Below are 21,879 nucleotides of genomic sequence, written 5' to 3'. Positions count from 1 at the left end.
TCCCCTTGAATCCTATTTTATAGATCAACATATACATACAAATATACACACTTCAACTTACTAAGATATACATGCAATTTACTTCAATCATTTAAAGTGTACAATGAAATACATTTTTTGTATTCTGAAACCATTAAAATCAGTTTTAGAACATTTTCATTCCCCACAAAAGAAATCCTGAACCCACTAGTCTCTAGCAGCACTGGACAATCACTAATATACATTCTGTCTCTATAGATTTGCCTCTCTGGACATTTCATATATATGGTATCATAAAATATGTGGCCTTTTGTGTCTGGCTTCTTTCACTTGGCAGTATATATTCAGGATTCCTCCATGTTGTAGCCCATATCAGTACTTCATTTCTTTTTATTGACAAAAATATTCAATTATGTGTATATGCCACATTTTATTCACTTAGGCATAGACATCTACTTATTCTACTTTAAGATATCACGAATAATACTGCTATGAACATTTGTGTACAAGTTTTGTGAGGACACATAAATTTACTTCTATTCTTATGAGTGGAATTTCTAAGTCATATGGGACCCTATGCTTGATTTTTTAAGGAACTATCTATCATACTATATTCTACAGTAGATGCACCATGTTAAATTCCCACCAGCAGTTTATGAGGGTTCTAATTTTTCTCATTCTTGCCAGTACTTGCTATTGTCTGTCTTTTTTATTGTAATTGCAAGTGGGCATGAAATAGTATTTCATTGTACTTGTTCTGATTTTCAATTCCCTGATAGGTAATGATATCCAGTATCTCTTTATTTGTTTGTAAACCATTTGTATATTTTTGGAGACAGGTCTATCTAAATCATTCACCTATTCTTAAATTGTTTCATTATTAAGTTGTTTATATATTCTAGAAATTTTTATTCTATATATTACAAATATGATTTTCAAATATTTCCTTCCATCCTTTGGATGATCTTTTTACTTCTTCATGGTGTTCATTGAAGCACAAAAGTTATTTTACCCACTGCTCTCTATTTGTTTTTTACTCCCTATCTCCTCTTAATCAATCCTATATACTGTTAGTTCTACACAAGGCTAAGATAAAAGCTTTATTAGCATAGTGACATTTAGCTGCTTTGAGAAAAAGCAGCAGCACCTGAAAAAGTACCTGACACATACTATTCCATTAATAGAAAATTTTGAGTAAATGACTGCATACATTAACATGCACTCAAATGTTTTCTGAGAAGATACCTCATCCTCTTTAATATGGATGTTTGAAACAAGGGACGATTCTGATTCTCAGACTGGTGAGGATCGATCACATCCTAGCTGTTCTTTAATCTTGAGTACCTCATCACCACCACCCCCCAAAAAAACATTTAACCCATTAGTTGTCATTTCCCATTTCCTCTCTACAACACCTCTGCCTCTCAGCCCTGAGCAATCATTAATACACTTTCTCTATGGACTTGACTATTCTGGACATGACATACAAACAGAATCATACAAGATGTGGCCTTTCCCATTTTCATAAGAGTTGCTACTCAATGAAGCAATGCAATAACCCATTCCAGATCTTTCCCTACTGTGTAAAATACAACTGAGAGTGGACTTCAGTAACTCTTCCTTGCTTGCCTTTCAAGAAACAATTATATCACCTGTCTGAATTATTTTGTTATTTTAAGTAAGAGCCTCCTAGCTCTAAAGAAAGCTAATTTTTAAAATTCAAAAAAGAAATCCTGAGTCATTGGGATAGTTGTGTTTAAGGTTCTGTCACAACATCATCAGAGGGAACTTCTAAGTTCTTTGATGAACTCTAAGGATGGTTTCCAAGGCATCAAGGATTGAGCACCTGTGGTCAGACATTGGTGATGAAGCCTCAGACCCTGCCAGTCCACTGAAGCCACCACCGACTAGAATCCACAGATGTTGCTGTCCACTGTAATGTTTTGGACTGTAACAGGCATTCTTTTAAAAAAAAATATTAAATCTCCTTTTGCTTAAATAAATGGTGCTTGAACTCATTGTGTTGTTTTGGTCAAACTCAATGGAGCAAATGTAAGTGGTCTAGAGGGGAAAGAGAATAGCTCATATATTAAAGTAAAGACCTTCAGCCACTTTTACCCACAAAGCATTTTTATATTACTTTCATTATGTCTAAATTTGTGTTCTTCAATTACTATCAAACAGAATTAATCCCAAACTCTTCAGCAGAAGGCCCCACCCTTTCCACCCAGCTTTCCTTTCCTTTAGTCCCTTAACAACACCATTCTCCCAGAGACACCTCTCCTTTCTCCTAAACATGTTACACCAACTTCCAACTCTGCATTTGCAAGAGCTATCCCCCCCCAATCTCTCTGAATAGATTTCCATTTTTCCTCTCTGTTCTTCCAAATTATGTTGCAATTCAAATTTCTGGCAAATGACTGAATTGGAAAGTCAAGAAGCTATCCTCAAACCCTATGCTTGAACACAATGATGCAGTATGTTTCTACATCCTGTCATTATATTTAAGAAAAGCAATTTGGTGACAGATGGTGAATGCTTTCTTTTCTTAGCTGTACACTTAACAATCTTCTTTTGGTACTTGCTTATTAGTTTTATTTTTATTTCTCAAATCAAAAATTGAATGTCAAATGTTATAGAAGCAGATGCTCTCAATAACAGGAAGGGTAGCAGTTAAATATGTAGTGCTCTAATATGCAACACAGACATGTTTTAAAATATCTAAAACAATATGCAAAATCAATATATGACAACCAATGCCTTGCCTATAACAGACCTTTTAAATAACAAAGAAATATCGGAAAATAATGACAAATATTTACTGTTCAAATTAGTTTAGATGTGAGGTTTTTTCCAATTTAAAGTATTACAAATAACTTACTGAATTTCCCAGTAAATTTGAAAATATTATAATATTTGAGGCATTTATTTAAAATGAAATTTTAAAGTATGTTTCATAAACTATTTTGTGGCACAATAAATACATTTCTTAAAAGAAAAAAATCTCACTAACCAGGTATATTCTCAATAAATCAAATTCTTCAAATTTATCCAATTTCTTTTAAAAAGAAAAATCACTTGTGAAAGAAGTGCAAAACTAACCTAAATAGATGAACAAATATTCCCTGTCACTGGTAATCAAAGAATTGAAAACTAAAATAAGATGGTATTTCTGCCATCTGAACTGGCTTTATTATGTAGTTATTATGTATATACACACACTAAGGATAATACTATAACCTATTGCTTTATAAATTCTTCACTGCAACTAGATTAAGATCAGATGCATATTCTCAAACACTGCTGGTAGATATACAATTTGGTTCAATCTGACTAAAAAACTATTTGGCATTTTTAAATACCTATGGTCTACAGAGACTCTACACCTAATAGAAGAAAAGTAGGTCCAAATCTTCATCACGTCAGAGTAGGCCCCAACTTCCTTAACTAGAGTCCTAAAGCACAAGAAATAAAATCAAGAATTAATAAATGGGATAGATTCAAACTAAAAAGCTGCTTCTCAGCAAAAGAAACAATCAATGAGGTGAAGAGGGAGAAAATTTTTGCCACACATACATCAGATAGAGCACTAATCTCCAGGATATATAAAGAACTCAAAAAATTTAACACCAAAAAAAAAAACCAACCCAATAAAAAAATGGGCTAAGGAGCTGAAAACTACTATAAGATTTCATCTCACTCTAGTGAGAATGGCAGTTATCAAGAATACAAGCAACAATAACCGTTGGTGAGGATGTGGGAGGAAAGGCACACTTATACATTGCTGGTGGGACTGCAAATTGGTACAAACAATCTGGAAAGCAGTACGGAGATTCCTCAGTAAACTTTGAATGAAACCACCATTTAACACAGTTATCCCACTCCTCAGTCTATACTCTAAAGATTTAAAAACAGCATACTATAGTGACACAGCCACTTCAATGTTTATGGCAGCACAATTCACAGTAACTAAACTGTGGAAGCAACCTAGATGCCCTTCAATAGATGAATGGATAAAGAAACTGTGGTGTGTGTGTGTATATATATATATATATACAATGGCATATTACTCAGCATTAAAAGAGAACAAAATTATGGCATTTGCAGGTAAATGGATGGAGTTGGAGAATATCATGCTAAGTGAAACAAGCCAATCTCAACAAACCAGGGGCCAAATATTCTCTCTGATAAGTGGATACTAATCATATGTTGTGGGGGAGGGATAAATGGAGGAACTTTGGATGTGGCAAAGGGGAGGAGGGAGGAGGCAAAGGGGTAGAAAAGACAGTGGAATGAGACAGACATCATTACCCTAGGTACATGTATGATTGCACAAATGGTATGACTACTTCATGCACAACCAGAGAAGTGAAAATTTCTGCTTCATTTGTGTACAATGAATCAAAGAGCTTTTCTACTGTCATGTATAACTGATTAAATAAATGAATTTTTTAAAAATACCTGTGGTCTAACAGTCATCTATACAAAAATGTTTACAGATTACATAATATACCAACTGTGCATATCACAGTTATTTAATCACTCTTCCATTATTAAATATTTAGCTCCCCCGCCCCGCAATTCTTGCTAGCATAAATGCTGCAAGAACACTTTAACATAAATTTTTGACAACATCTCTGAGTATTTTTTGTCAGGTAAATTCTTAGAAAAGAGAGTAGTACTAGGTAAAGGCATAAAAGAATAGTTTTTAAAACTGCTTTTAATCAAACCTTGGTATGATTCTTCACAAGACTACTATTCCTAGATAGGCTCTCATAGGGTAGGATATTTGTCTGCATTGTTTAATACTACAACCTTGAATAGTACTAGACACCTGGCACAAAATAAGTATTTGCAGAATGAATGAGTGAATAACATCCACATACATTCAGATCTGACACTTGCCCTCTTAATTTAGGGGAAGACCCTCCACTCTGTGATATTTTAAAAAGTCCAAAGACTCCTTAGCACTTGGTCAAGATGTACTGAGTACAGAAATAAAATTTGGATAGACACCCTCAATCATTCTGCTTTAGGTTTTCAAAGAGATGGAAGAATTACAGAAGTAACTTTGTGAAGTCAGCCCTAAAGTTGGCTGCTTCAGACTACTATCATTACTCCAGTTTTGCTCAATAGATTCAGTGAAATGCCAGTAACTATTCCAGCAAGGCTTTTTTGTATAAATTCACATATTTTACTGTAAAGCTACAGTACTCAAGACAGTGTGGTATTAACTAAAGTTAGACATATAAATCAAAGAAGCAGAACAGGGACTCCAGAAATAGACACACACACACATATGGTCCATTGATTTTCACAAAGGTGCCAAGACAATTAAATATGGAAATGATGACCTTTTCAGAATGGTGCTGTAAAAATTGAATCACCATATGTAAAAATTAAAATGGACTTCAACCCTTAACATTACATCACCTACTTATAAAAATTAACTCCAAATGATCATAGACCCAAATGTAAAAGCTGAAACTATAGAAGATCTATGAGAAAATCTCAGGGACCTTGAATTACACAAGTATTTTTTAAAACAAAAAAATACATATTTTTTTAAAAAAGTTAATCAATTATATTTCATCAAAATTTTAAATTTTTTGCTCTTCAAAAATCACTGTTGAGAACACTAAAGAAAGATGGGTTGGGGATATAGCTCAGTTGGTAGAGTGCTTGCTTTCCATGCACAAAGCCCCGGGTTCAATCCCCAGCATCACCAAAAAAAAAAAAACTAAAGAAAGAAATTGAAGAAGACCTTAGAAGATGGAAAGATTGCCCATGTTTTTGGATAGACAGAATTAATATTGTTAAAATGGCTATACTACCAAAAGAGTTATACATATTTAATGCAATTCCTATTAAAATTCAGTGACATTCTACATAGAACTAGAAAAAGCAATCATGAAATTCATTTGGAAAAATAAAGAGACCCAGAATAGCTAAAGCAATTCTTAGCAAGAAAAGTGAAACATCACAATACCAGACCTTATACCACACTACAGAAACACAGTAACAAAAAAGGCATAGTACTGACACCAAAATAGACATATAGACCAATGGTACAGAATAGAATACACAGAGACAAACCCACATAAATACAGTTATCTCATACTAGATAAAGGTGCCAAAAACATTCATTGGAGAAAAGACAGCCTCTTTAACAAATGGTGCTGGGGAAACTGGAAATCCATATGTAGCAAAATGAAATTAAATCCCTATCTCTCACCCTGCACAAAACTCAACTCAAAGTGGATCAAAGACTTAGGCACTAGAACAGAACTCTGTGCCTAATAGAAGGAAAAAGTAGGCCCAAATCTTTACCATGTCAGCCTAGGACCTGACTTCCTTAACAAGACCCCCTAAAGCACATGAAGTTAAATCAAGAATCAATAAATGGGATGAATTCAAACTAAAAAGCTTCTTCTCAGCAAAGGCAACAATGAAGAATGTAAACAGAGAGCCTACAGAATGGGAGAAAATCTTTACCACACACACCTCAGAGCACTAATCCCCAGGAGACATAAAAATTCAAAAAAGTTAACAAAAATAAATAAATAAATGGGTTAAGGAACTGAACCGACACTTCATAGAAGAAGAAATATGAATGGTCCACAAATGTAAGAAAAAAATGTTCAATATCATTAGCAATTAGAGAAATGCAAATCAAAACTACACTGAGATTTTATCTCACTGTAGTAAGAATGACAATTATTAAGAATACAAGCAACAGGGGCTGTGGTCATAGTTCAATGGTAGAGCACTTTCCTAGCATGTGTGAGGCACTGGGTTTGGTTCTCAGCACCACATAGAAATAAAGTAAAGATACTTGTGTCTATCTACAACTAAAAATATTTTTTAAAAAAAGAATGCAAGCAAAAAAAATGTTGGCAAGGATGTGGGGGAAAATGCTGGTGGGACAGCAAATTGGTTCAACCATTATGCAAAGCATTATGCAAAGCAAAGAGATTCCTCAGAAACCTTGGAATGGAATCACCACTTCACTCCACTTTCCCACTCCTTGGTTTATGCCCAAAGGACTTAAAATCAGCATACTACAGTGGTGCAGACACATCAGTGTTTATAGCAGCTTAATTCACAATAGGTAAACTATGAATTGACCTAGATGCCCTTTAATAGGTGAATGGATAAAGAAAATGTGGTGTATATAAAAAATGGAATATTATTCAGCCTAAAAGAAGAATGAAATTATGATATTTGCAGGTAAATGGGTGGAGTTGGAGAATACTGTAGTAAACGAAATAAGCCAATCCCAAAAAACCAAAAGCTGAATGTTTTCTCTGATATATAAATGCTAATTCACAATAAGGGAGCAGAGTTAGGGAAAAATCAAGATACTCTTGATTAGGTACAGGGGACTGGAGGGAGGGGAGGGGGCATGGGGGTAAGAAGGGTAATAGAATGAATCAGACATTACCCTATGTACATATATGGTTACACAACCAGTATGATTCTACATCATGTACAGCTAGAAAATGAGAAGTTAGACTCCATATATGTATGATGTATCAAAAATGCATTCTACTGTCACATATAACTAATTAGAACAAATTTAAAAAATCACTGTTGAGAAAGTGAAAAAGGTAAGCCACTGACTTGGAGAAAATGTTCAGATCATTTATATCTGATAAGGAACTGTGTTCAGAATAAAAATAAGTCTCATGGCTCAATAACAAGAAAATAATCAGACTATTTAAATGAGCAAAAGATCCAAATAGAAAGTTCATTTTTTAAAAAGGCATATAAAAGGCAAATATGTATCAGAAAAGATGCCAAGCGTGATAATCACAAAATACTACTACATGATCCCTAGAAAGGCTAAAGTCAAATATTGACAATTGTTAAGATTCAGAGAAACTGGAATTTTCATACTTTTCTGGTGGGAAAACAAATTTATTCAACCATTATGGAAAATAGTTGGGCCATTTCTTATGAAGTTAAACCTACACTTACCATATGACCCAACACTTCCATTCCTAAGTATTACCCTAGAGAAATGCAAACCTAGATCTGCACAGAGATTATGTTCAAATATTCATAGAAGATTTATATATAAGAGGTAAAATCTAGAAACAACCCAAATATTTATCAACTGTAAATGGATAAACAAATTGTGATGTATTTGTACAGTGGAATAATACAAACAATAAAAGGGAACAAACTGCTGATACAGCAAGCAATCACAAAAGTTTTAAGTGAAGTGAAAGAAGTCAAAGAGGCAGGGGGTATAGCTCAGTGGTAAAGTGCTTGCCTAGCATGCCAAGGCCCTGGTAAGGGAAAAAACCAGACAAAGAATTCCAAGTATGTGATAAAGTGCTAGAAAAAGCAAAACTAGAGTGATAGGAAGCATGCTGCTCATTACCACAAATCAAGCTGTAAAGCATTGGTAAAGACGTGGAAATTTGGGGATGATGAAATTATTCTATCACTTGATTGTGGTGCCTTCTATGTGATTAGACACAGTTTTCAAAACTCGTTGAATTGTCCACATAAAATAGGTAAGTTTTATTATATGTAATTTATACCTCAATAAGGCTGTTGAAAACCTTTTAATAATAATAGTTTCTTTTTCACTTTTTAAAATAGGAGCTGAAAGGAATATCTAGATGCATATATTTTGGTGTGGACAGGGAACTGGCTTTATAAAGATGGAAGACAAAATAGATGTTAACTACAATTTTCCCTGGTTGAAGATTTGTCAACAACAGTATTTCTTCCCCTAGAGACTAGTGCTCAGATTGATCTTACTTAATGCTGATATAAAGAAGGTGAGTGCATACAAAGCAGAGTTTGTAGATGAACCTTGAACTTCTTCCAATAGTGTGTGTCAAGTAAGTTAAGATGAATTGTTAGAGTATTTTCTACCATGTGAATAAGGACAGGTAATGCATTTTAGGAAAGGCAATTCAAGCCTATATTAATAACAGTATTTAGGCTCAAGTTATTTTCTTGGGATACTTAAATTGTTTCTTGAAATCACTGTAACCATTTTAGACATGAGAGTATTATGTTTAAAATTTAGAGAGAAATACTTAAGTATTTACAGATGAAAAGATATCTGCAACTGGTTTAAAATAATCCAGTGGAGTAGGTGTTGAATTGACTAGGAACATAAATAAAACAATATTGGACATGTACAGATGATAGTAGAAGCTGAATAATGAGTGTGGGATATACTCTTCAGTCTTTTTGTCTATGTTTGAACATTTCCATAATAAAGATGGTGGTGTTTGTTTGTTAAGTCTCTTGGAGAAAAATAAAACAAACTGTCTTAGTTGAGGTTGGTCTGGAATCACCCTAGACTCTGCTACATGGTTCATAAAGAAGTAAAAAGATGATTCTGAAGGTGTTGTCTTCAATCAAGGGTATGGGGTAGATACCAGAGATGCTCATCCAATCTATTTCCAAGGTCCTGGCGGATTTTATCTGATTGGGTGGTGAATCTAGCAGGTGTCACCTGGCAGAGATGACACCCAATGTCTGGTGGATGCAAGTTTTTGGTTCTGAACTAATTTGGAACTTGCTGGAGCTAGGACACCAGACAGAAACTAGGGCTTTAAGGGATAGTGTTCAATCCCTTAAAGATAGGGAAAAGAAAAGATAGGTAGGCTCATAGGATTCCTGCCAGTGAGGAGTCATTTGGAGGAGACCTATAATCAGTGAGAAGCTGACCACATCATCCCAACAGGCAGCTCTGAATTATAAACTGAAGGGAATGTTAGCATCAGACAGAATATGGAATACAAAATCATTTTCTCCTATACATTAATTACCATGTCTCAGTGTAATACTTATTAGAAGTTTTAAAATCAGGGAATAATGATCTCATTAGAAATTCTATTAAAACAAGGGATCAAATTGGAGATGTGAAGGCTATAAATTCCTGGAGTTATAAAATGGACTGTTCACTTAATCCTAGGGTACTAGAACTAGAGGATGTCACTTGCAGTTTAAAAGATGGAGTTTTAATTCTAATGAAATGAAGTACTACTTTATAAGGATGTTCTAGCTAAAAATGGGAAGATGCTCATGCAGGGTCTAATTAGCAAATGATAAACTAATAGTAAAGTAAACCAGAATATTTGAGAGAAATATTTTGAGGCTGACACCATGGAGGTCAATCTAATGGGTGAAAATTATATTGGTGATACTGCAAAGGCTGAGTTGGATAAGTCATCCTATATGATTAAAACCCACCAACTGTTTATCCTGTATGACTAAAACTCATTGTATAGGATGAAATAATTTTGTGTTCCATATTCTGTCTGATGCTAGCATTCCCTTCAGTTTATAATTCAGAGCTGCCTGTTGGGATGATGTGGTCATCCTCTGCCTTCTCATTGATGATAGGGGGTTTCCTCCAAATGACTTCACTGTCAGAATGGCTATATGTCCTTGCATATGCAAGAAGTTTCCATTTATGGAGTTAGACATGAGAATACACTTTAAGCAGAGGGAGAATGAATAATGCAACATTAGGCCCTCTCAGCCAACATCCTTGAATTCCTGCTCTTCCAGCTATCACCGCAGTGCAACAAAGCACCTCAAAATTCTGTGGCTTAAAACAGCAACCATTTTGTTTTATTTCATTATTTTTCAGGTCACAAGTTTGATAAGGACTTGGCTGGGTAATTTTTCTGCTTCATGTGGCATCGATTAGGATCACTTGTACTATTCCACTTATGGCTGGGCTGAGCAGGTGGATCCAAAATGGCTTCTTTCACATGCCCAGTATCTTGGTGGAGATTGCAAAGGCAGGGTTCGGCTGAGCCCCTCTCCTTCATTATATAATCTCAGGGTCTTTCCAAGTGTTTTCTCCAAAGGTACCGCTAGACTTCTTATCTGATGACTGACTTCATCAGGGTGCCAAGAGCAGGGGAAGCTCTTATAGTCGAGGCTCAGAACTAGCATTGTGTTGTTTCTGTTGTGCTCAGCTGATCAAAGCCATCCAGACCACCTCAACTTCAAGGATTAGCTTCAATGGATCTCTTAAAGGGAGGAGTGTCGAAGAGCTTGAGGCTATCTTTCATCCATTGCAGATGTCCTCAAAGACCTGAGAGGAACCAAAAGATATCCCAGTCTGCCCTTAAGGAGAGTCTGAAATGAATTTTCCTGTATGAAATATTTATTCAATAAAAAGATAAATAGTTCTACATATCTCAAAATCCAGGACTTCATGAATAGGATAAGAGCTTTATATAAAGAGGCTCAAGAGAGACTGATCATCACCCCTTTGGCTATGTGAGGACACAGGAAGCTACTACCTATGAACTAGAAAGCAGGTTCTCACCAGATCTTTGAAGTTGGGGTGGTCTGGATAGCTTTGATCAGCTGAGCACATCTGCTAAAGCCACTGGAACTAAAAGAAATAAATCTGTGTGTTTTTGAGCCACCCACTCTACACTGTTAATTTATAGCAGCCTGAACAGAATAATGCAGGTATCTGTTAATACATTGCAGGGTTTAAGCATGACAAGAACTCTGTAAGCTAAGATTTTTTTTTTTAGACCAAGATCACATGCTATCACCTAAATTTGAACTCAGGTTTATTGTGCCTCTAAAGCTTATATTCACATTACAAATTTAGTAGAGAAATAAGTGTTGACAAGGATTTGAAGCTACACGGTCTTAAACAGTTGGTGGGAATGTAAACTGTCACAGTTATGATGACCTATGTGCAATATACTTACTAGAAAGCATATCTTGTGTGACCCATTATTTCAATTAACTGATAAATTCTCTAGAGATTCTTATGCATATATACATATGTAAATATACATACATATAAGCATATTTAAACCTTCCTGTCACACAGGAAATAACAAAAATGGCAATCAGTAGTACAACTGGCAGTTAAGTGCTACTGTGTTTATATATTGGGATAATATGCCAGGATGAAAATGAAAGACCTGGAATGGAACACATCAATAAGAATGAATCTTCAAAATCCAAAGAAGCAAGCCACAAATGACTATCCAAATATAATTTCGTTTGTATAACTATAAACTGAGAAAAAAAAAAGAACAATGAAAACATTAAAATATAACATTGGGGATAAAACCATGAAGAAGTAAGTAATATAACACAAAATTTAGCCAGGAGGGGAAGAATATAATCTGACAGGAACATACAAGGAGTATCCTTGTATATAACAAAGTTCTATTTTTAACAGGTAATAGTTTACTTCCTTACTTTTTCTAACTAAAGTTTCATCCTTTACACAGCTAGCTGTCTTTTATTCTACTACTGCATTTCAATACCCACAGCTAGTTTGACACTCTGAAGTTACCTGTTGATTGCTTTTCCATCATGCACCCCAGTGTGATCTAGCAAGGTGAACCAACTTGATTGAGTCTCTGCTCCCACCATTGGCCAGCTAATAGACTCAAAGCCTAATAATACACATGGGCAATCTGCTTTGGTAAGCATTCAAAAATCTGTTTTATTATTATTATTATTACTACTACTACTACTACTATTGATATTGAGGATTGAACCCAGGGACATGTAACCACTGAGTCATGTCCCCAGACATTTTTTATTTTAAGACAGGGTCCTGCTAAGTTTTTTAGGGAATTGCTAAGTTGCTGAGGTGGCCTTGAATTTGCAATCTTACTGCCTCAGCCACCTGAGTTGCTGGGATTACAAGTAGGTATACTGTGCCAAAATATGTTATTATTTTTCTAATGAATCTCCTGTGAAAGAACATCATTTTTTAACTTATAAAGATGAGATATATTATTCTCAGGCTTGCATCTATTTTTTTAATCATCAACATAAGTTTCAGGGAGATATATTGCTTTAGAAGCAAAAGACTCATTATACCTGCATAGAAAGAGTAACCATAGTCTCCATTGTGAGTAACTGTCTATATGTCATGTACAAAGACAGCAAAACATGTTTGCAGCTTGATATTGAAGACAGATATAATGCAAAAGGAAGGGAAATATCACTAGCTTAATACAGAAAAAATCATTAGAAGAGTAAGAAGTGCTTTTAGGTATAATTTTGTTTTGCTATATAGGTTTGCTAGAGCAAATAAGAGCTTAAAGATCTCTAAAATGATTAAAGTTTTCCACCTCCACAAAGCAGATAAATATAATAACCAGCGAAATTCAACCGAAGTGCATTTTATTTCTGCTTGTTGGCATAAAAGTAATGCAGAAAGACGTCTTAGGGTTTTTTCCCCCTTTAACAATAAGCTAGTGTCAAAATAACTGAAGAAAAAGAATTCAAATTGCAATCCTTTCTCCCAATATCAAAGCCCAGATTCAACTCCTATTATTTTAACAAGTAACATGTTAAGTCAAAACAAGGCAAATTAAAATGTATTGTCTGGTGGGTATATTTTTTTTACCAGATTAAAATGAGATGGTAAGATATGCATGAGATAAGAAAAAACATCCTTTCAGAGCAATTTGAAAGGAGAGTTTTTTCCCCAATTGTGAAACCTTAAAAAAAATGGTAGTTTGACATAATTCCTTTTTTACTTAATTTAATTTTTGAGAAAGGGTCTTGATATGTTTGTTGCTCAAGGAGGTCTTGGACTCCTGAGCTCAAATGATCTTCCTGCCTCAGCCTCCCATGTAGCTGGGATTGCAGGCATGTACCACTGCACCCAGCTTTTTTTAATTTTACAAATAATCCATTCTATAATAATGTAATATTCTATTACATTTGATTAAAATAATTATCTTCAAGGTAAAAAATTAAATTGAGATGATATAATGTCAGTTTGTGTTTACTTTTATTAGTATTTAATAGGATTCCCCAGAAACACTTGTTATTATGAATATAATGCTAGATTACCTTAAATCTTTCCTGAACATGAAGAAAATATAAGAAATACAAAATCATTTCTACTATTTCTGTGCCAAGCATTGCATACTGTCTCTAATCCCTATCACATTCATGCAGGGTTGGTATTAGTCTGCTCTATACTGAGGACATTGAGGCTTAGGGAAGCTGGGCAGCTTGTTGACCCTGCATTGCTGAGGAACATGAACGTGATGGGGATTTGAATCTAGATCTTCCATTGCTTCCATGTTAGTATGCCTAATCACACTAAGTTAGTTTTAATTCTGGATTATGACAACTTTAACACAGCAATACCTGGATAAACAAGACAATATGTAATGTCCCCAAGATACCATCATTTTAAACATCATCATTTTTAAAGAATTATGTTCCACTCTTTGAAACATAACTAGAATGTGGGTTGATTCTATACAGATGCTATCTTTACAATAATACAGAGATTGTGGGTGCAGATGTTCTGCACTACTTGTCTTATTGCTTACAATTAACTGGAAGTATAATAGTCAATGAAGATATCATATATCCACTGGGAATCAAAGCATAATTTTAAACTGAACTTTACTTTGTCCATTAAAACCTCTAGAATCCTGTTTAAAGAGAGATCTTTGGAAAATAATCTGACCACCTATGTTCTCAAATAGGCTAGCACGTTACTGTTTGAAATGTTGAAAGTGCTGCATTATAAAACCCATTAAGCTACAGGAAACAAGATTATGATCCTGTGCATACTACTGTTCCCACAGCAGCAGCAGAAAGAAAAGTCTAAAGAAAAAGGGGTGGGGGAAGAATAGGAGGGGGAAAGAAGAGAAAAAAATTGAGGAAGGTAAAGGAAAATAAAGAAGAGAAAAAGGTTACGGCAGAAGAAAAAGAAGGATGAATAGGAGAAGAGGAAAAGAAGTGTGAAGAGGAAGTATGGGAAGAAGAAGAGGAGGAGGAAACTGCGATGATAGTCCACTCCAGATAATTGTTTGGAATTCTGTTCACAGACCTTTGGGACACCCCCAAGCTTTTCTGGGTGCTTGATTCATATAGGTCTCCTAGGTCCTATTTAGATGTAGGCACTGCCACCAGAGAATAGACTGTACTATAAGCTGGGGATGGCCATTTGAGGAGGGTAAAGTTCAACTTACCAAGAATAGAAATAGAAATATTTGTTGAATGCCTACTAGGATCTAGGCTTTGATTATTATCGTATATATTGTTATTAAGTTATCATAGTATTATTATAGCCATTTTACTGATCAGAAAACTGAGATTTAGGAAGATTAAGTAACATTCTCCTGGGAACCCACAAGTAAGTGATAGCCCAGAATTTTATCCTGCTTGACTCTTCTGTGCATCTCTCTTACATCAGTATGTATGATGTTTGTTAATGATAGACGCTAAATAGCAGCTCAAGGTTTCCCTTTCCCCTACTTCTGTTTGAGAAGAAAGGATATAAACAGAGGCCAAAATCAATATAATTAAGCTGTGGGATTAGGTATTTTTAGATCAAAGTCTCTTGTGTCAGAATAACTTGCTGCCTTGGATTCCTTATTTTAGCCACCTATTCTTGGCTTCTCACCTGCTTAGACTTAAGTACAGTGTGTCTGAAACTATTTGAGGGAAGGGACAGGCATGAGTGTCGTTGTCCATGGTCCTGAATCATTTCACAAATTGAGTTGCTTCTCCAGGAAGCAGATGTGGGGAGGGATCTGGGATGGGGACAACAAACCATTGAAGAACCTGATATGTTCCAAGGAAGAGGAAGAACAGAGTGGATGACTTAACCAACCCTGTCAAATAGAACTTTTCAGTGATGGTAATGTTCTAATTCTACTCTGTCCAATATAGTAGCAAATAACTATGGGTAGAGATTAGGCACTTGAAATGTGGCTAACAGATAAGTAACTTATTTTTTAGCTAATTCAAATTTAACTAGATACATGTGTACTATATCTGGCAGCATAGGTTAAGTCATTAGCACTAAGCTGTTTACCGAAAATTAAAATTCCTAGGTACTATGCCAGAGGGACTAGAATCACAACCTGTGCTATGAGGCCAAAGACATACATTTTTAACCAGGAAATCCTTGTACTTAGTGACATTTAAGAATCATTATCCTAATAGGCATCTCTGTCAGCCTTCTGAAGCTTCTAACCTGGACACACTGTACCCTCCATTTTCATTTCAGTCCCTGAGCTGATCATGACTTACCAAGTTTCATAGCCTCAGCTTCACTGTCAATCCTGCCTTTGAAACTGAGTCCCAGTGGCACAGTTTAGTTTCTGAGTTTCCACAACTAACCCCTGCATCCTAAGATGACTTGGGGAAAAACTTTGATGGGCAACTCCAAGCACTTGTCTTACCCTATCCTGGGTCATATTACCCCCAATTTTGTATGCAATTTGTCTCTTTCTTCTGTATTTTTGTCAAGTTCAGAGAATAAGCATTTGTCTTAGTTTCTGCCTTCTTAGGCTTTCTCTACCTATCTGGGAAGCAGATATGGTGATGCACCTGTGATGGGGACACCTTTGGTTCTAGTACTAGTTTCTGTTAACTCTGACTCTGATAGACTGTCACTCTCCATCCCCAGTCAGGTTGTGTGAATAGCTCTCATGACATTGACCACTGTCCTCTGACTTTTGAACTAAACTCATTAGAATGAATCTCCTGGTACTGATGAGTGATTATGTCATCCATAACTTTGATATATTCTTGAAACACTGAGCCTTAGACAATCTGTTCTATGTAACTAAGCCAATCTTCACCTCATCTGGTCTAAATTCTTCACCTCCAAACTGACCATATTACCCAGATTCCAGCACACTATATCTTTGAGTATATCAAAGCTGAATATTTTTAATTTAATAATGAAAACCAGAGGTAAAACTAAGTAATTATCTTTAGGTCAGTAAATTCAATGTCAATTGAAGTTTATTCCACAGATGGTGGTAAAAAACTAAAAAGCATTTGTCATGTACCCTGTCTCCCCACCCTCAACCACTACCACCCATATAAATTCAAACTCCACAAAATTTATACTGATATAATACTTTAAAAGTCATTTCCCATGAATAGACATAGCTGAGCCACAGAATGTGTTTATTGTTACACTATTGTTCCACCATAAGTCAAACTTTCACCACCATCTTCATCAACCCTGGGCTTGGTGATGTGACTTGCTTTGGCCAACAAGATATCAGTAAATGTATCACAAGCATGCTAAGAATGTGGACACTGAGATTTGCCTTCTTGGAATTATTGCCATTGTCATGTGGCCTCTGCTTCTGAAGCAAACACACAGAGAACTAAATTATTATGCTGAAAGTCTTAGCTGACTGCCATAAAAGAGTAAGGCCATCCAAATGCAGTCAAAGCCCCAGATCATTATATCTGCATGAGTGACCCCAGGAAAGAACAACAGATGGAATGCCTACCTGGACCCAGCCCAAACTATGAGCAAATAATTGTGTCTTCAGCTACCAAGTTTTGGAGACAGTTTGTTACTTAGCAAAAGACAACATGTACAAAATTACTTTGAGAGATATCACTATTGTTTCTACTTTATGAATGTGAATTTCAGAAAGATTAGATCATATATCCAGGGTTCTAATATATAGAACTTCAGCCTATCCCCAAGTTCATCATCTCTGTTCCATACTAGACTACATATGCATAGCCTCTGTTCTACTAGTTAACAATCACTAATGATCCTAGTCCTCCCCAAATTCTCTTTGCTGTCCTAGTTACCAACGGCCAGTACCCCTTAATTGAGGACAAGAGTTCATCCAGCACTCTCCTCACCTGCCAATGGCTTCACTTTTTTACTTTCCTTCTGCAAAATCTAAAGCCAAGAATCGTCTTAAATAAATCATCTGAATACAAGGATGGAAGCATAGAACAGTAAGGTCTATTTTGAATGAATACTCTGGTCTGCAGTTCTGAGTTAAGTAAACATAATGGAGAAAAAGGAAAACAAACTCATCTGGTCTGGAAGAAAATGATAAGAATTATCTAATAATTTTTAAAAATTCATTAGTCAAAACTGATTTTGAATCAAAGGTCTTATTCATAGACAACATTAAGTTAATGTTAATCACTTAATGCAAAGCTGAGGAATGAAATAGATTTAAAGAAAAAACTATGAAAATATGAAACAAAATTAAATACAATTTAACAGTGGGAGTCTTGGCATAAATATGATTAAGGTTCTGCCAAACATACGACCAAAAAACTCACCATTTGATAAGTTTGTACAGGAATTAACCAAAATAATAAGAAGATATAAATAGGTTATTCTTCATATATTCCCCAATTGAATAACATCATGATATCCATTGGGATAATTCATGGATTTAGTTACAGACAACGCAAATGATTTGAAAGAAATCCCTGCTTTTTAGCTTTAGATGTGTTTACCTTACAATTAACAAAAGGTTGGTTAACTCATCCTACAAATTTTTGGCTTAAAAGCCCAAAATTTAACTTCAGAACTAAAATCTTCACATCTGAATATTATTCCACAGGTGGTGGTAAAACAGTAAAAAGCACTTGTCATGAACTTAGTGAACAGATCACTAAACCATTTGAAAAAAAAAAAACAAATAACTCTTGTTGTGAGGGTCTGAAGTCACTGTGGAAATTCATTTATACCCACGGTTTAAATTCATTCAAATAGACAAAAACATGAACTCAAACAGATGCTTTCTCTGAAAAAAACTAATGTTCCTGCAGCCCTCTGTCCATACCACAGAGCAAGCAATCACACATGTGTATCAGCCCTACATGGTCTTGTTTTGTGTTTGTTCCAGGTGACTTATGTACCCGCACAATTTCACTCTGGAAAAGAAAACTGTGTGGACCAGTGGGGAAATAGGAGCCTTCAACCCAGCTTTAACTTTGCAGAGGTTCATTGGTCTTGTCTGCAAAAGATGGGTAGAAAAACCTGCTTCACAAAGCCATGAGCATGAAAAAGATAAACGGGCTTTGAAGAAGTTGAAAGTGCTGTGCAAATACAAGGTGCTTCAGATCTGACCAAGAGTATAAAGAGGCAGCGCAGCTATGTGGTAGCAGCAGCGATTTCACCATCCAGCCCCGAGACTGCTGATGTTATTCAGGAAAGCCAAGGCATTTAAAACACAAAAGACCTAATGGGGAGCAGAAATTAAAAGACATGACTTTGGTTTTAGGGACTGGCAAAACCAAGGACAGAATGTTCTCTCTGTTATGTGGATGCTAACCCACAACAAGGGAGGGGAAGATTAGAAGTTTATTGAAATAGACAAAGGGGAATGAAGGGAAGGGAGAAGAAATGGGAATAGGAAAGACGGTATATGACATATCTTTCCTGTCCACATGTATGAATACATGACCACTCTAACTCCACATCATGTACAACCACAATAATGGGATACTAATTGGAAAAAGTTATATCTATTCTATGTATGTATGATATTTCAAAATATACTCTACTGTCAAGTAAAATAAATTTTAAAATATGTTAAAAAAAACATGCCATTTACAAAAATGATCATGGTTAGTCTGGGGTTCTCACATAAGACGACAATATTTTGAAAAATTGTCATGTTAAATTTGAGATACTCTTGGATAACATCAAGCTACAACTTGCATTTAGCCCATGCTTAATTGTATCCTAGAAAAATTCCTTTAATTTTTTTCATGATAACAATCCTACAAATTTTAACTTAGTTCCATTTACAAAGATTTATGCACAAAGTGAACAATAATGAATCTTTTTTACACCTACTTTCTAAGTAATGGTGATCTTTTTTCTGCAAAATACAAAGCTTCTAAATATTTTTTACATACAAGCCATACAACATTTTTGCCATATATTTTTATGATCTCCACACATAATTTGATGTGCACTAACACTGTAAAAAAAGAGTACTGAATGATCATCCCTTTATGTCCTTGGGATTTCAGAACATCCTCCCCTCTGCAGATACCAAAATCCATGGATGCTCAAGTCCCTTATATGAAATGGAGTAGTGTTTGCATATAACATATATACATCCTCCATATACTGTCATCTTTAATTACTTATATAAATTAGATTACAATGTAAATGCTGTGTACATAGATTTTGTTCTATATCATTTAGAAAATAATGGCAAGAAAAAAGTCTATACATGCGTTCAGTTTGATACAACTATTGTAGGCCTCACTACATTTTTTAATCCAAATCCAAGGACACGGAACTGAAGGATATATTCAAGAAAATCTATCACATCCCGTTAAGTATATTAAGTATATGGGGTTCTTTATTATGTTATGTCTGGTGCTTTTCTTGTATTATAGCTAATGTATTTAACATTGGTTTGGGAGAAGAATACTTATCATCCAAGAAATGTATCTTCTTTCAGTGAAGTGTGTATTTTGTTTTGCTGGGTACATTCTGAACTATTTAAATATCCCATTCTTAGTCCTACTTTGTAGTTTTAAAATTTTAGTATTAATCCCAAACTTTCCTCTTTTATTTTTCTAAGCATACAGCACCTATATTTCTCTTGTCAGTAAATGGTCATAATTGACTTTCCCAGAAATGACTGATCTTAATGTTTCTCATATATTCTCCTAGTGATAATCCATACCTTAAGAAAATTCAGCAAAATGATAAACAGCAAAGCAAAATAGAAGACCTTCAAGAGAGGTGAAAAGGCTTTTGATGGTCAAGAGCAGTTGTATACACCTGTAATCCCAGTGGCTGGGGAGAGTGAGGCAGGAGGATTTCAAATTGAAAGCCAGTCTCAGCAACTTAGTAATACCCTGTCTAAAATGAAAATTAAAAAATAAAATAAAAATAAAGGGCTGGGGATGTGGCTTGGTGGTTAAATGCCTCTGGGTTCAATTCCCAGTACCGAGAGAGAGAGGGAGAGAAAGAAAAGAAAAACATACTAAAGAAATTATGAAGCCAGTATACAAATATATGTATGTATATATTCATACAAACACATATATAACTTCTAGAAATAAAAATACAATAAACCAAATTTAAAATGCAATAGACATATTTTAAAAATCAAATATAAAATGGGGAAATAGAGCCAAATAAGTCATCCAGAAGGGAATATAGAGAGATCATGATAGAAATAATGAAAAACAGGACACAATATATGTCAAATTAGAGCTCTAAAAGAACAAGAGAGAAAGGTAATAAAACTAGAATATTTAGATTAATGATAACTGAGATTTTTTCAGAAATAATGGGATATCTCTCCACAGGTTAAAGAAGCCCAGTGAACCCCAAGCTTGATAATAAAAAGATATCTATACCTAGATATATCAAGAACAAATTATAACCAACAAAGAAAGTGCATTAAAAGTATCCAGAGAGAACAGACAGCTAACTTTCAGATGAAGAACAAAGACAGTCACAATGAAAGTCAAAGGAAACAATATATTCAAAGACCTGAAAAAAATTTAAAAGCTGACAACCTAGAACTGTACACTGTGAAATATCTTTCAGAAAATGGGACAAAAGGAGGATGTTTTCACACAAAAATATCATGACAGATTGCTACCAATAGAGAACCAGTAAGGGAAATTCTAAAGGATGTATTCTATACAGAATGAAATTGATCCCAGAAGGAAGATTCAAACACAAAAGGAAATTATCAAGAAAGAAAGTAGTAAATATGTATATTAAACTAAATAAATATTGACTTCATAAAATAATAACAATATGGTCTTGTGGAGTTAAAAATATAAAATTAAAATGCATAATAAAATAATACTTTTTAGGAATGCAATGTTTAAAGTGTTTTAAAATAAGTTTACATATAAGCCAAATATGTATGCTAAAATGTCTAAGATAATAGTTAAAAGAAAAGAAACAAATTACATATCTCCAAGTTAGTAAAAGTGGAAAATGGAATGAGGGGGGAAAAAACTCAATCCAAAAGAGTTCAAGAAAAAAGCAAAAAAGAAACATAACATGTAGGACAAATATAAAGCCCATGACGAGATGTCAGAAAAGAATCTAAATATATCAATAACTATAATAATAAATGTAAGTAGACTGAATAGCTGATTGAAGATATATTTTTTCCA

This window comes from Ictidomys tridecemlineatus, chromosome 2, assembly GCF_052094955.1.
Source record: "Ictidomys tridecemlineatus isolate mIctTri1 chromosome 2, mIctTri1.hap1, whole genome shotgun sequence".
Lineage (NCBI taxonomy): Eukaryota > Metazoa > Chordata > Mammalia > Rodentia > Sciuridae > Ictidomys > Ictidomys tridecemlineatus.
The sequence above is the reverse complement of the archived record's forward strand: the minus strand, read 5'-3'. Positions refer to the sequence as shown.